General features: G+C 44.1%; 1 non-coding gene across 1 annotated transcript; it reads left to right on the forward strand.

Annotated features, from left to right (window-relative positions):
- Positions 1 to 7441: 7441 nt before the first annotated feature.
- On the forward strand, positions 7442 to 7548 carry LOC142869714 (U6 spliceosomal RNA). Its single transcript, XR_012918288.1, has one exon. It is a non-coding gene; the product is annotated as a U6 spliceosomal RNA (small nuclear RNA).
- Positions 7549 to 15623: the final 8075 nt, after the last annotated feature.

Consider the following 15623-nt stretch of genomic DNA (forward strand, 5'->3'; position numbering starts at 1 on the left):
GGGCGCGGTGGCTCACGCCTGTAATCCTAGCACTCTGGGAGGCCGAGGCGGGCGGATTGCTCAAGGTCAGGAGTTCGAAACCAGCCTGAGCAAGAGCGAGACCCCCGTCTCTACTATAAATAGAAAGAAATTAATTGGCCAACTAATATATATAGAAAAAATTAGCCGGACATGGTGGCGCATGCCTGTAGTCCCAGCTACTCAGGAGGCTGAGGCAGGAGGATTGCTTGAGCCCTGGAGTTTGAGGTTGCTGTGAGCTAGACTGACGCCTCAGCACTCACTCTAGCCTGGGCAACAAAGTGAGACTCTGTCTCAAAAATAAATAAATAAAAAAGAAAAATAAATAAATAAATAAATAAAATACATTATTGTTAACTACAGACATGTTATTGTGCAACAGGTCTCTTGAACTTATTCTTACTGTCAGACTGAAGATTTGTATCCTTTGACCAACATCTCTCCCTTCCCCATCCCCAAGAGATAGAAGTTTCTTATCCACAAGCATGGAAACAAGATTGGCCAACCTATTTTCACCTACCCAGGATTATTTTTATTCAAAGCATGGCATTAGGCATGAAACCAAGTACAGAGACTCAGTTGAGCTTTGTGGATGAGTCAAAGACGATGGACAGAGTCATGGTCCTGCTGTCAGGAGGCTCCGAGTACAGTGAGGGCTGAAATATACAGATAATCAATTTGTGATGCAAAGTGCTCACTCAGGGAAACAAGTGCTCACACTTGAGGGAAACAAGTTCCGTGTGAGCCAGAGGAGACAGCCTTGTTGGGTACAAGAGTGGATGTTGGGGGTAGGGCACGGGGATGGTCTAGAGGCTTTGTAGCACTCATGCTGACCCCTAAAGGACAGCTAAGATTTGAACATGGAGAAATGCCAGAGGATGCAGCATGAGCAAAAGTGTGGCGGTATTTGAGAGCACCTGTGTGCAGAACCTTTCTCTCTCTCTCTCTCTTTTTTTTCTTTGAGACAGAAACTCACTCTGTCATCTGGGCTAGAGTGCCATGACCCTAGCTCACAGCAACCTCAAACTCCTAGGCTCAAGCGATTCTCCTGCCTCAGGCTCCCAAGTAGCTGGGACTACAGGTGTGTGCCATCACACCCAGCTAATTTTTTCTGTTTTCAGTTGCCTAGCTAATTTTTTCTCTTCTTTTCTTTTCTTTTTTCTTTTTTTGAGACAGAGTCTTACTCAGTCGCCCCAGGTAGAGTGCAGTGCTATCATCATAGCTTACTGCAACCTCAAACTCCTGGGCTCAAGCAATCCTTCTGCCTCATCACCCAAACCACAATGCCTGGGTAATTTTTCTACTTTTAGTAGAAACAGGGTCTCACTCTTGCTCAGGCTGGTCTCGAACTCCTTGAGCTCAAGCGATCCTCCCACCTTGGCCTCCCAGAGTGCTAGGATTATAGGTGTGAGCCACCACATTTGGCTTGGGGATCAGAATCATTTGGCTCAAGCTGTGATTTTCAAACAGAAGGGGAGAAGGGATTATTCGCAGATCTCTGGCATCCTCTTCAACCACTGTGAACCCGTGCATATGTCAGCGTTCTGGAGTGACCAGAAAAAAGTTCAAGGACCATAAGTCCCACACGCAGCACCCAAGGGGGAGCAAGGAGAGAACTGACTGGAAGATAAGATGGGTTACTTATGGTGCTGGGGAGCCCTTGTAGGTTTAGGATCAAAGGGGTGATGTGATCAGAGCTTTTGGAAGATTGAGCAGGTGGCGTCTGAGCCACCTGATGCATGGAAAGGACAAGAGAGGCTGGATCTGTGGTTTTCAGAAGCACATGTGGAGAAAGTGGGAGAGCAGTAAGGAGGCACAGAGCCGGCCTAGGACAGTGGTAGTGAAAATGCAGAGCAGGCGATGGAAGGGAGGCACCCTTGGAGGTCAAGGCCCTGCGCTTCTAAAGGAGGCCAGCCCTGAGGTCCCTGCCTGGTGTCCGTCAGATAGTGTCCACTCCCCGCCCCTACCAGCTAGCCTTGGCACTTGAAGTACTCACTCAATTCCAGTGACCACTTAAGTTCCTGGAATCAGCACCTGTCACTTGCAAACTACAGGTGTTTGAGCAGAAATGACGCAGGCCAGGGTTACTTATCTTTAATCTGCACATGGGTAGGAGGCACTTACCTGCCAGCTCTGGCTAAAGACCAGCTCAAGCCTGGCCTGCTGGGGCTCCAGCTGCCCAGGCAACTCCTCTAGCCATAAAAGGGACAAGCATAATTCAAAGTCACAAGATCCTACTCGGAGCATATCTCTTGCATCATAATATCAAGCATCTCAAACCTGATCTGGGTCAGTTTTGCCCACAGTGGGGTTTGGGGAACATGCATTCTACCAGGATCCTATACCTAGGCCAGGATCAGTTCGAAAAGTCCTGAGTGGAATACCCTGCCCTCCCAGACAGTAGAGAGAATCCAGTGACAACAGCTGCAGCTGCAGAAGGAGCAGCTCTATAACACTGAGCTCTGTTGCCCTGCTCCTGCCAGAAAGAAGTGGTTGGAGACAAGGACATCAATCCTATGTTGCCTAATGGTTTTCAAAGTCCTAGTCAAGGTTCTGAATGAATGATGGGATTGAGCCTGAAATCAAATCTATAGCACAGTATACGAACTGTCCTCAGAGGGTCCCAACAGGAAACAGTGGCATATGCAATTTAGGATGATTGCAAGAGAGTTTAATAAAGGGACTATTTGGGAAGGCGTGAGTGGCATGTAGAGAAGCCACATAGGAGATAGCCTGGGCCTTGGGAGACAAGGGAGGGAGTTGTGGGAAGTGGCATGCCTGCAACAACCCTCGGAACAGTCTGTGCCGAAGGGGAAGCTGGGAGAGTCCATGCCCAGGCCTCCCTCGCCTCGCTCCCTCTGATCTTCTCCCCTCTAGGCTCCCCACTGGCCAAACCCAGCCAGGACCAGAGAGCCAGGAGCCCACTGATGTCTTGTCAATCTCCTGGGGCACAAGGTAGGTGAAAAGCAGATGTGGAGGGGCCCGTGGACACATCCGGCACAGAGGCAGAGAGATTTGGATTCAAGACGCTGCTGTCTCTTTCTAGCTGTGTAACCTTCAGCAAATCACATACCTTCTCTGAGCTGCAGTTTTTTCAATTATAAACTAGAGATCGTTCAACTTACTTCACAGAATTTCCCTGAGGATCAAGTGAAAACACACACACTCACACACAGCATTTAACCCAGAACTACTTTGTACACAATAGATACTAGGTAAATGATACCTGTGGCTACTGCTGCTGTTTTTCCTCCTCCTCCCCATCCCTTCCCCCTCCCTTTCCTCCTTTTATAGAAAGCCAGGCCCTCTTGAAGGGCCGCTTCAAGTTGGGTTAGCTCCTGGTCTAACACTAGTGTTCTTCCTTCCTTGGAGGCCAATGCACGGAGGACCAGGAGGACAAGGCACGTGGCACAGTGGCCGAAGAGAAAGATGACATTCCAGGCCAACCACATCTGCCAATGCGGCAAGCTGGCGTCCTTGTTGACAAGCCAAAGTGTTTTGTGTTTGGTCCCCCAGAGACTGAGCACCTTAGAGAAGCCTCCTGCAGGAAGCTGGTGCCCAGTTGCTGGCCGTTGCTTTAACAAAACAGCCAAGTTCTATCCTAGTAGAGTCCTCAGCTCTGCTCAGAAGCAGCAGTCACTGTTCCTGGACATAGAAGGTGGGAGATGATGAGCCGGGGATGGGGAGTGCTAAGGACTCAGGCAACAGGAGCCTGAGTCCTTGCCTCTCCGGAAGAAGCCAGAATGCACTGGATCACAGGGGCCAGGTGGTCGTGAGGCCTCATGTCCTGAAAAAAGGTCAGTGAACCAAAAAGTTTGGAAACAGCTGCTTTGAGAGTAATTCCACTGCCCCACCGGTGCTGACAGGTTGAGGAACTGACACAGCAGAGCGCACCGCATTTTTCGGTCTTCTCCTAAGGCCTCTTGAAACTTCCACACTCCTGAGATCACCAATCTGGCTCCCTCAGGCCTTCACTTTGCAGCCACTGAGAACCCAAGGCTTCTGCTAACTAGACGTTTCCATGGGCCACCTGGCTCAGCCTGCAGCGCATCCACAAAAATGGCCGGGAGCGTAACTGAGTCATGATTAGGGGTTTCTTCAGATGGAAAATGAGCTAGCTGTTTTCTAAGATGAGAGATGGGAATTTTTTTTTTAACTGTAACTGTTCAGAACAGTATGTGCTAAAGCAGAGTTTTTGTGCTGAGGGAGAGAGAACACTTCTGCAATGATGTAGCAGAGTCTTTTAAGGATCCTGCCAATGACTCTTTCTGGTGTCATGTCTGATCTTTGCTGTGGCCAACACTCCCTGGAGATGCAAGTTCCGACTCCTGCAGTCCTGTAAGGATGAGAGATGCGGGCCTTTATAAGTTAGTGTCCGTGGGTGGGACCGATGGGAAACCTAGGACAGGATCCTCCATCCGCAGGGGCAGTGCATACCCAGCTTCAGCCAATTGTCACCAAACAGCAGCACAGGTCCAGGATGACACACCTGCCCATGTTTCATGACAAACCAGAAGTCTACATTGTCATGAGAAATCTGTGATTTTTAAATGCTGGCTTTCATTTTCAAAGTGTGTGGAGCAACTTCTGCTTCTGGAAAGATACAGTATATAGACTTTTCCTTTAGTTTTTAGCTAAATACAGCTAAAAACCTTGGACGTTATATGTAAAACAAACATAAGAAGACTCTGGACAAGAAGAAAGCAGATGGGCTAGGGACCTTGAGACCTAAACAGTGACTCAGCAGTGAGCTCCCTAAGTTTCCTTTTTGCCTCATACATGTCAGGATGGGTACTGGAGAGGCCAGCACCCCCAAACTGCCAACAGGTGCAGGCAAATAAAAGCCCCCAGGAAAGCCAGCTTTCTCTAGTCAAACGATCAGGAGATAAGACCCTAGAAAGGTAGACAACTGGCTGGATGAGGTGGCTCATGCCCGTACTCCCAGCACTCTGGGAGGCCTAGGTGGGAGGATCACTTGAACTCAGTAGTTCGAGACCAGCCTGAGCAAGAGCAAGACCCCATCTCTACTAAAAATAGAAAAATTAGCCAGATGTCATGGCATGAGCCTGTAGTCCCAGCTATTTGGGGGCCTGAGGCAGGAGGATTGCTTGAGCCCAGGAGTTTGAGGTTGCTGTGAGCTACTATGACACCACTGCACTCTACCCAGGGTGACAGAGTGAGACTATGTCTCTTTCGAAAGATAGACAACCTTTAGACAATGTCCTCTCTACTCAAGCCCCACCCTCACCCCCCATCAGCAAAGGCAAAATGGAAACCTTAGACATCTACCCTTGCTAGGCTGCAATGAAGCACTCTTCCTCTGTCCTCCAGGCTGGTGTCAGAAGAGGCCTAGTTATCCACCATTGCTGATGATTGGTGATTATCAATAATCAGCAATAACAGGGCCATCTTTCCCCACAATATCAGTGGAGGCCACATGGGGAGCAGTGAGGAGGTACCACGCCCTCTCCCAGCTGGTGTGGTGTCAGTGGAGGCCTAGTATAGAACTTGAACTCCCAGGCCTGCCCGGCAGTAAGAAGGAGCCCTCCCAGCCCCAGGTGTCAATGGAGGCCAAGCAGAAAACCTGGACTTCCACACCCTCTGGTACTAATGAGGTAATAATAATAGTCCCACTTTCCCCACAGAAGCAATGTTAGAGGAGGCCTGCTAAACACAAAATATAAATAAGATCCAGGCCGGGTGCAGTGGCTCACGCCTGTAATCCTAGTTCTCTGGGAGGCCAAGGCAGGTGGATCGTTTGAGCTCAGGAGTTCGAAACCAGCCTGAGCAAGAGCGAGACCCCGTCTCTACTATAAATAGAAAGAAATTAATTGGCCAACTAATATATATAGAAAAAAATTAGCCGGGCATGGTGGCGCATGCCTGTAGTCCCAGCTACTCGGGAGGCTGAGGCAGCAGGATCGCTTGAGCCCAGAGTCTTATAACATAATATGCAAAATGTCCATGTGTCTATCAAAAATCATTTATACCAAGAACCAGTAAAATCTGAATAAGAAAAGATAATCTATAGATACCAACACCCAAATGCCAACAATATTAGAATTATCTCAAAAGTATTTTGAAGCAAGTTTCATTAAAATGCTTCAGTGTATATAATGTGTTCAAATATGAACACACTTGGAACAAATGATAAAACAGTCTCAGCAAAAAAATATAAAGTCTTAATGCAATCAAGCAGGTTTTGTTTTTGTTTTTTTTTTTGAGACAGAGTCTCACTCTGTTGCCTGGGCTAGAGTGCCATGGTGTCAGCCTAGCTCACAGCAACCTCAAACTCCTGGGCTCAAGCAATCCTTCTGCCTCAGCCACCTGGATAGCCGGGACTATAGGCATGTGCCACCATGCCTGGCTAATTTTTTCTATATATTTTTAGTTTAGTTCTTTTTATTTTTAGTAGAGATGGCGTCTCACTCTTGCTCAGGCTGGTCTTGAATTCCTGAGCTCAAACGATCCACCCCCCTTGGCCTCCCAGAGTGCTAGGATTACAGGCGTGAGCCAATGCACCCGGCCCAAAATGATCCTTTCGAATTTAATGAAAAATTTGTTACATCATCAATAAAAAAGTAACATAAAAACTTGAAAATTAGCAATGTAAAAAGTAATGTGAAAACTGAAAAATAGCTCATAAGGGTAAAGTGCTTTTCTTGACTTGTCAGGCTTAAGTATAATTTAAAGGTAAACATAAATAGAAAAATGAAATTTATTAACTTCTAGTCATTTAACGAATGTTTTCAGAATTAAACTGTCAACAGGTAAAGAGAATTGTGAGTTATATATGCTTCACGAGGCCCCGGGCTCAAAACTAGCATAAGTTAAATACAACTCACATGGCAGTCAATGTGTTAAAAAGCATACAGTTTGGAAAGGACAAAATAAGACTATCCTTATTTGTAGGTGACATGATGGTTTCTGTAGAAAATTTCATGGACTCTACAAAACAAGGTCACAAAATACAAGATCAGCATACAGAAACCAATCATATTTCTATATGTTAGCAATAAACACATGGACACCAAATTAAAAATACAATTCCACTTATAATCACAGAAAAAAGAGAAATACTTATATAAATCTAATAAAACATGTATAAGACTCATGGTGAAAACTACAAACTGCTGTTGAAGAAAATCAAAGCAGATCAAAATTAATGGAAAGATACTGTGTTCATGGCCTCAAAGACTCATCACACCAAGGATGTCAATTTTCCCATACAAGTTTAGTGCAATTCCGATTCCAATCCCAGCATGATTTTTTTGTAGGTAAAGAGAAGATTATTCTAAAATGTATAGGTAAAGGCAAAGGAACTACAATAGCTAAAACAATTTTTAAAAAGAATAATAAAGTGGAATAAAGCATTGCCCAATTTCAAGAATTATCATATAGCTATAGTAATTAAGACTATGTGATGCTCGCTTCAGCAGCACATATACTAAAATTGGAACAATACAGAGAAGATTCGCATGGCCCCTGTGCAAGGATGACATGCAAATTCGTGAAGTGTTCCATATTTAAAAAAAAAAAGACTATGTGGTACTGGCAGATGGAAAGACACATAGATCAATGGAACAGAATAAAGAATCAGAAATAGCTCCATGTAATTGAATGGAGGAAGGGTAGTCTTTCCAACAAATGGTGCTGAAGCAATTTGATGTTCATAGACGAAAAACCAAAAAACAACTCTACGGAAATTGGCCTTCTGTGACCAAATACATCCTGCCCAGAAGAAGAAGTTCCTGGGTGGCCCAGTGTACTGTTTGTAGTAAACACAGAGTTTTATTTGAAATCTTGAGTCTGTCTTACTTTGCACAACATAAGAGGGTGTAGATAAAGAAAATAAAGGATAGCAGGTCTGAGCCTGAGCCATGGGACTTAAAAATTTAGAGTTAAAGGAATATAATTTAGTCAAGAGTTTCAGTGGGAACTGAGAAAATAAGAAAATTAAGCAACTATGGTGTTTCAGAAAGCAAGAGAATAGAGACTGAGATGGTTAATTTTATATTTCAACTTGGCTAGGCCATGGTACCCCGTTTTTGGTTAAATACCAGTCTAGAAGTTGCTGTCAGGGTATTTTAGATGAGATTAACACTTAAATCAGTAGATTTTGAGTAAAGCAGATTATTCTCTATAATGTGGATGAGCCTCACCTAATCAGTTGAAGGCCTTAAGAGAAAAGATGGAGGGTCCCCTAGGAGGAGAGAATTCTGCATCTAAACTGCCTTCAGACTCAAGCTGCAACATCAACTCTTCACTGGGTCTCCAGCCTGCCGGCCTATTCTGCAAATTTCAGCCCCCACAATTGTATGAACCAATTCCTTAAAGTAAAAAAATCAAGTCAAAATCAAATATCCCTCCCCCTCGCCGACGCACGCATACACACACACACATTCTATTCATTCTTTTTTTTCTGGAAAATGTGGTTAATACAGAGACCTTCTAGATTGAGAACATTCTTCAATGCAGTTGAAAAAAAATCAAGTCAAATGAAAACATAAAAGTGACCATTAAAAAAAACAAACACAGCCGGGCGCGGTGGCTCACGCCTGTAATCCTAACACTCTGGGAGGCTGAGGCGGGCGGATTGCTCGAGGTCAGGAGTTCAAAAACAGCCTGAGCAAGAGCGAGACCCCGTCTCTAGTATAAATAGAAAGAAATTAATTGGCCAACTAATATATATATAGAGAGAGGAAATAATTAGCCGGGCATGGTGGCGCATGCCTATAGTCCCAGCTACTTGGGAGGCTGAGGCAGGAGGATTGCTTGAGCCCAGGAGTTTGAGGTTGCTGTGAGCTAGGCTGAGGCCACGGCACTCACTCTAGCCTGGACAACAAAGCGAGACTCTGTCTCAAAAAAAAAACAAACAAACACAACCAACCTAAACCTCATGCTTTATACAAAAATTAACTCAAAATGAATACAGGTTTAAATGTAAAATTATGGGACATTAAGAAGATATAGGCCGGGCATGGTGGCTCACGCCTGTAATCCTAGCACTCTGGGAGGCCAAGGCGGGCAGATTGCTCAAGGTCGGGAGTTCGAGGAAACCAGCCTGAGCAAGAATGAGACCCCGTCTCTACTATAAATAGAAAGAAATTAATTGGCCAACTAATATATATAGAAAAAAAAATTAGCCGGGCATGGTGGCGCATGCCTGTAGTCCCAGCTACTCAGGAGGCTGAGACAAGAGGATCGCTTAAGCCTAGGAGTTTGAGGTTGCTGTGAGCTAGGCCGATGCCATGGCACTCACTCTAGCCTGGGCAATAAAACAAGACTCTGTCTCAAAAAAAAAAAAAAAAAAAAAAAAAAGAAAGAAGCTGGAATAGGCAAAGAAGTATTCTCCCCTGGAGCTCTCAGAGGGGGTGTGGCCCTGCTGACACCTTGATTTCAGACTTCTGACCTCCAGAACTATAAGAGAACAAATGTTGTTTTAAGCCACCAAGTTTGTGGTGATTTGTTATGGCAGCTCTAGGAAAGGAATACACCATGGGATACTACTCAGCAACAAAAAGGAACAGTCCTGATACAGCAACCGCTCAGATGCATCTCAAGGGCTGCTGAAAAAGGCAATCACACAAGGTCACATACTGTATAAATTCCACTTACACAGCATTTGCAAAAAGACAAAATTATAAAGATGAAACACAGGGTTGCCAAGGGTTAGGGTAGGGGAGTAACTACTTAGGAGCAGGAGGAGGGACACCTTTGTGGTGGTTGATGTTGATTGCAGTGGTGGTTACGGGAATCAAAGCATGTGATAAAATGACAGAGAACTATTTATTCATATTGTTCCAGTATAAATTTCCTGCTTTTGATGTTGTACTATAATTATGTAACATGTAACAGTTAGCAAAAGCTAGGTGAAGGATGATGGGGCCTTTGTGTACTATCTTTGCAACTTTTATGAATTTATCATTATTTCAAAATAGAAAGTTTTTAAAAAGTTAATTAGCACGAGGGAACTTTCCAGAGAGATGTGCATTTTCTATGTTATATAGGTGAATACAGTGCTCACGACTCATCTAAATGCACCCTTAACGTGGGTGCACGTTACTGCCTATAATTCTACCTCAGTGAAGTTTTTTTTTTTTTTTTTTTAAGTTAAAAACAAGAAACAGGCCAGGCGTGGTGGCTCATGCCTGTAATCCTAGCACTCTGGGAGGCCAAAGCAGGAGGATAGATCAAGGTCAGGAGTTTGAAACTAGCCTGAGCGAGAGTGAAACCTCCATCTCTACTAAAAATAGAAACAAATTAGCCGAACAACTAAAAATATATAGAAAAAATTAGCCGGGCATGGTACCACATGCCTGTAGTCCCAGCTACTCAGGAGGCTGAGGCAGAAGGATTGCTTGAGCCCAGGAGCTTGAGTTTGATGTGAGCTAGGCTGACGCCAGGGCACTCTAGCCTGGGCAACAGAGTGAGAGTCTGTATCAAAACAAAAACAAAAACAAAACAAGAAACAACAAAAGTATGAGGAGCAAACAAAATATATCAGTTTTCAGCTTGAGTTTTTCTAGGCCAAACACTGGAATATTCTACCTTTTGCTACTTAATACCTTATAAATCCACATATGATTGAGCGCTTCAATGCAAGGATTCCATTGCCTCCCCAGCATCTGATATGGAACAGAAGCAGGTAAATGCTTACCAGGTGAAGGTATGCAGAGTGCAGTTGGAGAGGAGATAGACTCTGGCCTCCAGCCTAATGGAATAATTTAGATCGCCTCTTGCTAACATACCTGGAGCCATTCCCTCTCTTTGTGGCACAAGGAGTAGGCACATCAAACCAGTCAACCTTAGGTTATATTCTTGCCACCCTAGAGAATAAGTGCTCCAGCACATCAGAGTAGGAAGTCCGGACCAGGGACGATTACTCCTTGTATCATGCGGATTATTTCTCTGCCTGTATCCTGCCTCCCTATTAGACTGTGAGCTGAAGGGCAAGCAAGGACTTTTATATGTTGTTCTAACCCTCTTAGTCCTTACAGTTCAACAAACCCAGCAGCCAGTTGGGAATCCTTTGCCACTGATGAATTGCAATGCCATTTGTTCACGGGAATACATAGCTATTTATGATATGAAGGAGAAGTTAATATTTAAGAAAAGATTGTTTTGCATGCTGAAGACAGTAAGTAAACTATCTACATGGGAGCCTTTCTCACCTAAGACCAACCTGCTTAGCGACAGATCAATTTACCATTTAAAGAAGCCAAAGACTGGGAGGATCACTTGAGGCCAAGAGTTTGAAACCGGCCTGGGCAATAGTGAGAAAAAATAAAAATTATGAGCTGGGCATGTTGGCATGCACTTATAGTCCTAGCTACCTGGGAGGCTGAAGCAGGAGTATCGCTTGAGCTCAAGAGTTTGAGGTTGCAGTGAACTATGATTGGGCCACTGCACTCAGGCTGGACAACAAAGCAAGCCTCTGTCTCTAAAAAAATAAAATAAAAAAAAAATAAAGTAGCCAAAGACCACTTTAGGAATAAAGCTTACAGAAATAATAACACATGTACATAAAAATGCATATAGGGGAAAAAACAAAAAGAAATCTTAGTCCAAAACAATGTGTGTAGAAGATGTGTTTCAGCATTGTTTGAATTTAACAAATTGGAGACAACTGAGCACGATGGCTCACACCTGTAATCCTAGCACTCTGGGAAGCTGAGGTGGGAGGATTGCTTGAGATCAGGAATTTGAGACCAGACTAAGCAAGAGCGAGACCCTAGCTCTACAAAAAAATGGAAGAAAATCAACCAGGCATGGTGGCACTGCCTGTAGTCCCAGCTACTCCGGAGACTGAGGCAGGAGTATCACTTGAGCACAGAAGTGTGAAGTTGCAATGAGCTATGTCAAAGAGGAAATAGTTAAATAGATTATGGCATGCCTGAAATATCATACTAAATGGCCATAAGATATGTGAGACAGATCTTGAAAATTTTCTATGATACATTAAAAGAAAATGCAAATCTAGAGTTCATGTATATTACATATGTGTATGTGTGTGTATATATTTTCTGTAAAAATGAAATCATCTATATGAATATGTTTATTTGAACCTAGAAAAAAGCCTGGAAGAATACGCACTAACACATTAACAATAATTGCTTTTTAAATTTATGATTAGAAAGGCAAAGTTTTATTTCTTACTTGAGAATTTTTTTAAGTGGTAAATTTTTAAAAATAACTTTTAAACCCATGAAAAGATGCTCACTCTCTCATAGTAAAAACAATACAAACTACAACTGGCCTGACATTTCATTTTTCACCCGTCAGACTGTCAAGGGTTAAAAATTTAGATAATAGTGTTTTGGCCAGAAGATAGTAAGCAGATCGCACACATTTCAGGACGGAGTATAAATTGGTATAACCTCAACGGTAGGCAATTTGACAATACCTATGAAAATTATAAATACATATACCTTTTGGCTCAGGATTTTCACTTCTAGGAATTTATGTTTCAGATATGGCATATCCATGAGAATTGACATGTATACAAAGTCATTCGTGGCAGCACTGTTAGCAAAAGATTGGAAATCACCTAAATGTCTATCAATAGGGCACTAGTTAAATTTATAATAACACATTCATACAATGGAATAGTATGTAGCTATTTATAAAGAATGAAGAACTTCTTTATGTGTTTTTCTCTGAATTGATTATTGAGATCAAGAGATGCAATGTCCTGATTGGCTTAGGCCTAATTTAAAAGATCCCTCCCACTGGGGTGGCAAGAAGCCTGGAGGTTGGACCCTTGATCTGACCCTTTGTCTGCTTTTGTCTTTTTCCTGCACCCAATCCTTTTCTTGGGCTAGTTCCATGTCTTATATTTTTGCCTCATTGCATTCTCAGTGCCCTTGTGTGGTCTGGCTTTGACCAGGCTCTCAGAGGTTAGAGTTCACTCACTCGCTCATTCATTCATTCATTTGATAAATATTTATTGAGCACTACTAACTGCCAGACTATTCTGGGAACTGGAGTAAAGCAGTGACCAAACAGGCATAAATCCTTGTCCTCATAGAGCTTACACTCTATAGTTCTCCCTTGAAACTAATCCCCATGGCTGAGCCTCGTTTTCTGCCACTTGCACTCATAGTCCATTGTCACATGAGAACAGATCTGCAAAGTATCTGGCTCTATTTCTGTTACCTAAAAGATAGTGTGGCATCACAGAGCAAGGTCAGTGTTTAGAACACAGAGACCTGGGGCAAATCTTGCCTCCAGCACTTACTAGCTGTGTGAGCTTGCACCAGAGACTTATGATTTCTGAGCCCTGATTTCCTCATCTGTAAAATGGGTCAATGACAGCACATGCCTTGTAGGGTTGTGAGGACTGAATATGCTGATATTTGCAAAGCATGTAGCACTGTGCCTAAAAGTGAGGGTTCAACACATGATAGATGTGTCGAGTTTTATGTGTCAGAACAAGGAGGCTCATGTAGAGGGCTTGGCAGGGAAAGTAACTCAGCATTCAGAAACTGAGACAAGAACACAGGAGAGTGTACAAGAGAAGTGGGCTCTAAGCAGTAGCCCCTAGCGGGGGCCCAGGAACTCATGGTGGAGGAAAAATGGTGGACAGTGGGCAGAAGCCCCTGCCAGGATCATCTCTGGCCTGGGGGTGCTGAGCATGACTAGCAAAGAGAAGAGCGGGCAGCAGGGCTGAGGCGCCACTCAGGTCCCAGGAATCCAGGTGGCAAAGGGACAAGGGTATGGAAGGCCCAGACAGAGGCAGCAGTGCCTGCCACCGTGGAGGCCATAAGCCCACCTTCATCACAGCTCAGCAATCCTGCAATCTCAGCCAGCCCCGCCCCTCTTCAGGAACCTCACACCATCCCTGATCCATTCCTCCCAACTTCTACTTTCTACTACTTCTTTCAGATCAGTTTTCCAATCATTATCTGCCTAAAAAACCTGCAAACAAACAAAACTCCCAACTTCACATCCCTTAGTTACTGCCCTATCATTATCCTTCCCTTTACTTCATCTCCTTCTCACCCTTCAATTCACCCCAGCCTGGCTTCTTCCCCCCAAAGTCCCCTGAGCCTTAACAAAAGACTTGCTGTGCTTTCTGGTTCAGGCCCTCTAGTCTGCAAATGTGCAATTGGAGAGAAAGCTGGTTTCCCTGTGCAGCGGAAGAGGAATCTAGGTCCCCACAGCTGCCTTCCCTATAATTAGAAGCACTATAATGATAACCAATCCTCACTGCATTTATTCCACAAAGAGACTTAACATGTCCCTTGCTCAGAACCCTTTAGTAGTTTCCCAGTCATACTTAGCAAAATTTCCAAACTGCTTTGTACAAGGCCTCCCAGGCTCCTTTGTCTCCCACCAGGCTCATCTTCTCCCACTCTGCCTACTTACCCCGCATTCCTGTCAGTCCCTACTGGCTCTCAGCAAACACACAAAAGACTTATTCTTGCCACTCCTGCCTTGGTGCTTTTGCATTTGCTCTTTCTTTCACCTGAAACATTCTTCCTCTACACCGTCCAATCCTGAAGCTACTAGCCACAAGTGGCTACTCCAAATTGAGATGTGCCAGAAGTTTAAAATGCACACCAGATTTTGAGGACTTAGGTCACAAAAAATAACTTAAATGTTTTTAATATTTATTATATTTTGAAATGATAATATTTTGAATATGTGTAGGGTTATTGTGAGGACTAAATATGCTGAGAGTTCCAATATATTAGTACTTCCTGCTCCCACAAATGCCCCACCTTTCCTCTGGCAACACCCCATAGCCGTGAGTTTGTTACCATCAATGAACCCACACTGATAGATCATTATCATCCAAAGTCTATAGTTGATGTCAGGGTTCACTCTTGGCCAAGCACGGTGGCTCATGCCTGTAATCCCAGCACTTTGGGAGGCCGAGGCAGGAGGACCACTTGAGGCCAGGAGTTTGAGACCAGCCCGGGCAACAATGTGAGATCTTGTCTCTATAAAAAATAAGAAAAATTTAGCTGGGCATAGTGGCGGGCACCTGTAGTCCCAGCCACTCAGAAGGCTGAGACAGGAGGATTGCTTGAGCCCAGGCTACAGTAAGCTATGAATCCCACCACTGCACTCTAGCCTGGCTGACAGAGTGAGACCCTGTCCCAAAAAACCAAAACCAAAAACAACAACAAAAAAATCACATGTACTTTTCTTATTATCTGGCATTGTGCTTTTTATCTATATTTAGTTCGTGGTAGTCCCAGCTACTTTCAAGGTTGAGTTGGGAGGATTGCTTGAGCCCAGGAGTACAAGGTTACAGTGAGCTAGACAGGGCAAGACCTTATCTCTAAAAAAAAAAGAAAAAAGAAAAAGGCACTGTGGCTCATGACTATAATCCTAATACTTTGGGAGGCCGAGGCCGGAGGATCGCTTGTGGCCAGGAGTTGGAGACCAGCCTGAGCACCATAGCAAGACCCTGTCTCTACTAAAAATACAAAAATTAGTAGTTGCATGTGCCTGTAGTCCCAGCTACTCAGGAGGGTAAGGCAGGAGGGTTGCTTGAACCCAGGAGTTCGAGGTTGCTGTGATGTGTGATCAGGCCACTGTATTTCAAGCCTGGGTGACAGAGCAAGACCTTGTCTCAAAAAAAAAAAAAAAAA

Source organism: Microcebus murinus, chromosome 2, assembly GCF_040939455.1.
Source record: "Microcebus murinus isolate Inina chromosome 2, M.murinus_Inina_mat1.0, whole genome shotgun sequence".
Lineage (NCBI taxonomy): Eukaryota > Metazoa > Chordata > Mammalia > Primates > Cheirogaleidae > Microcebus > Microcebus murinus.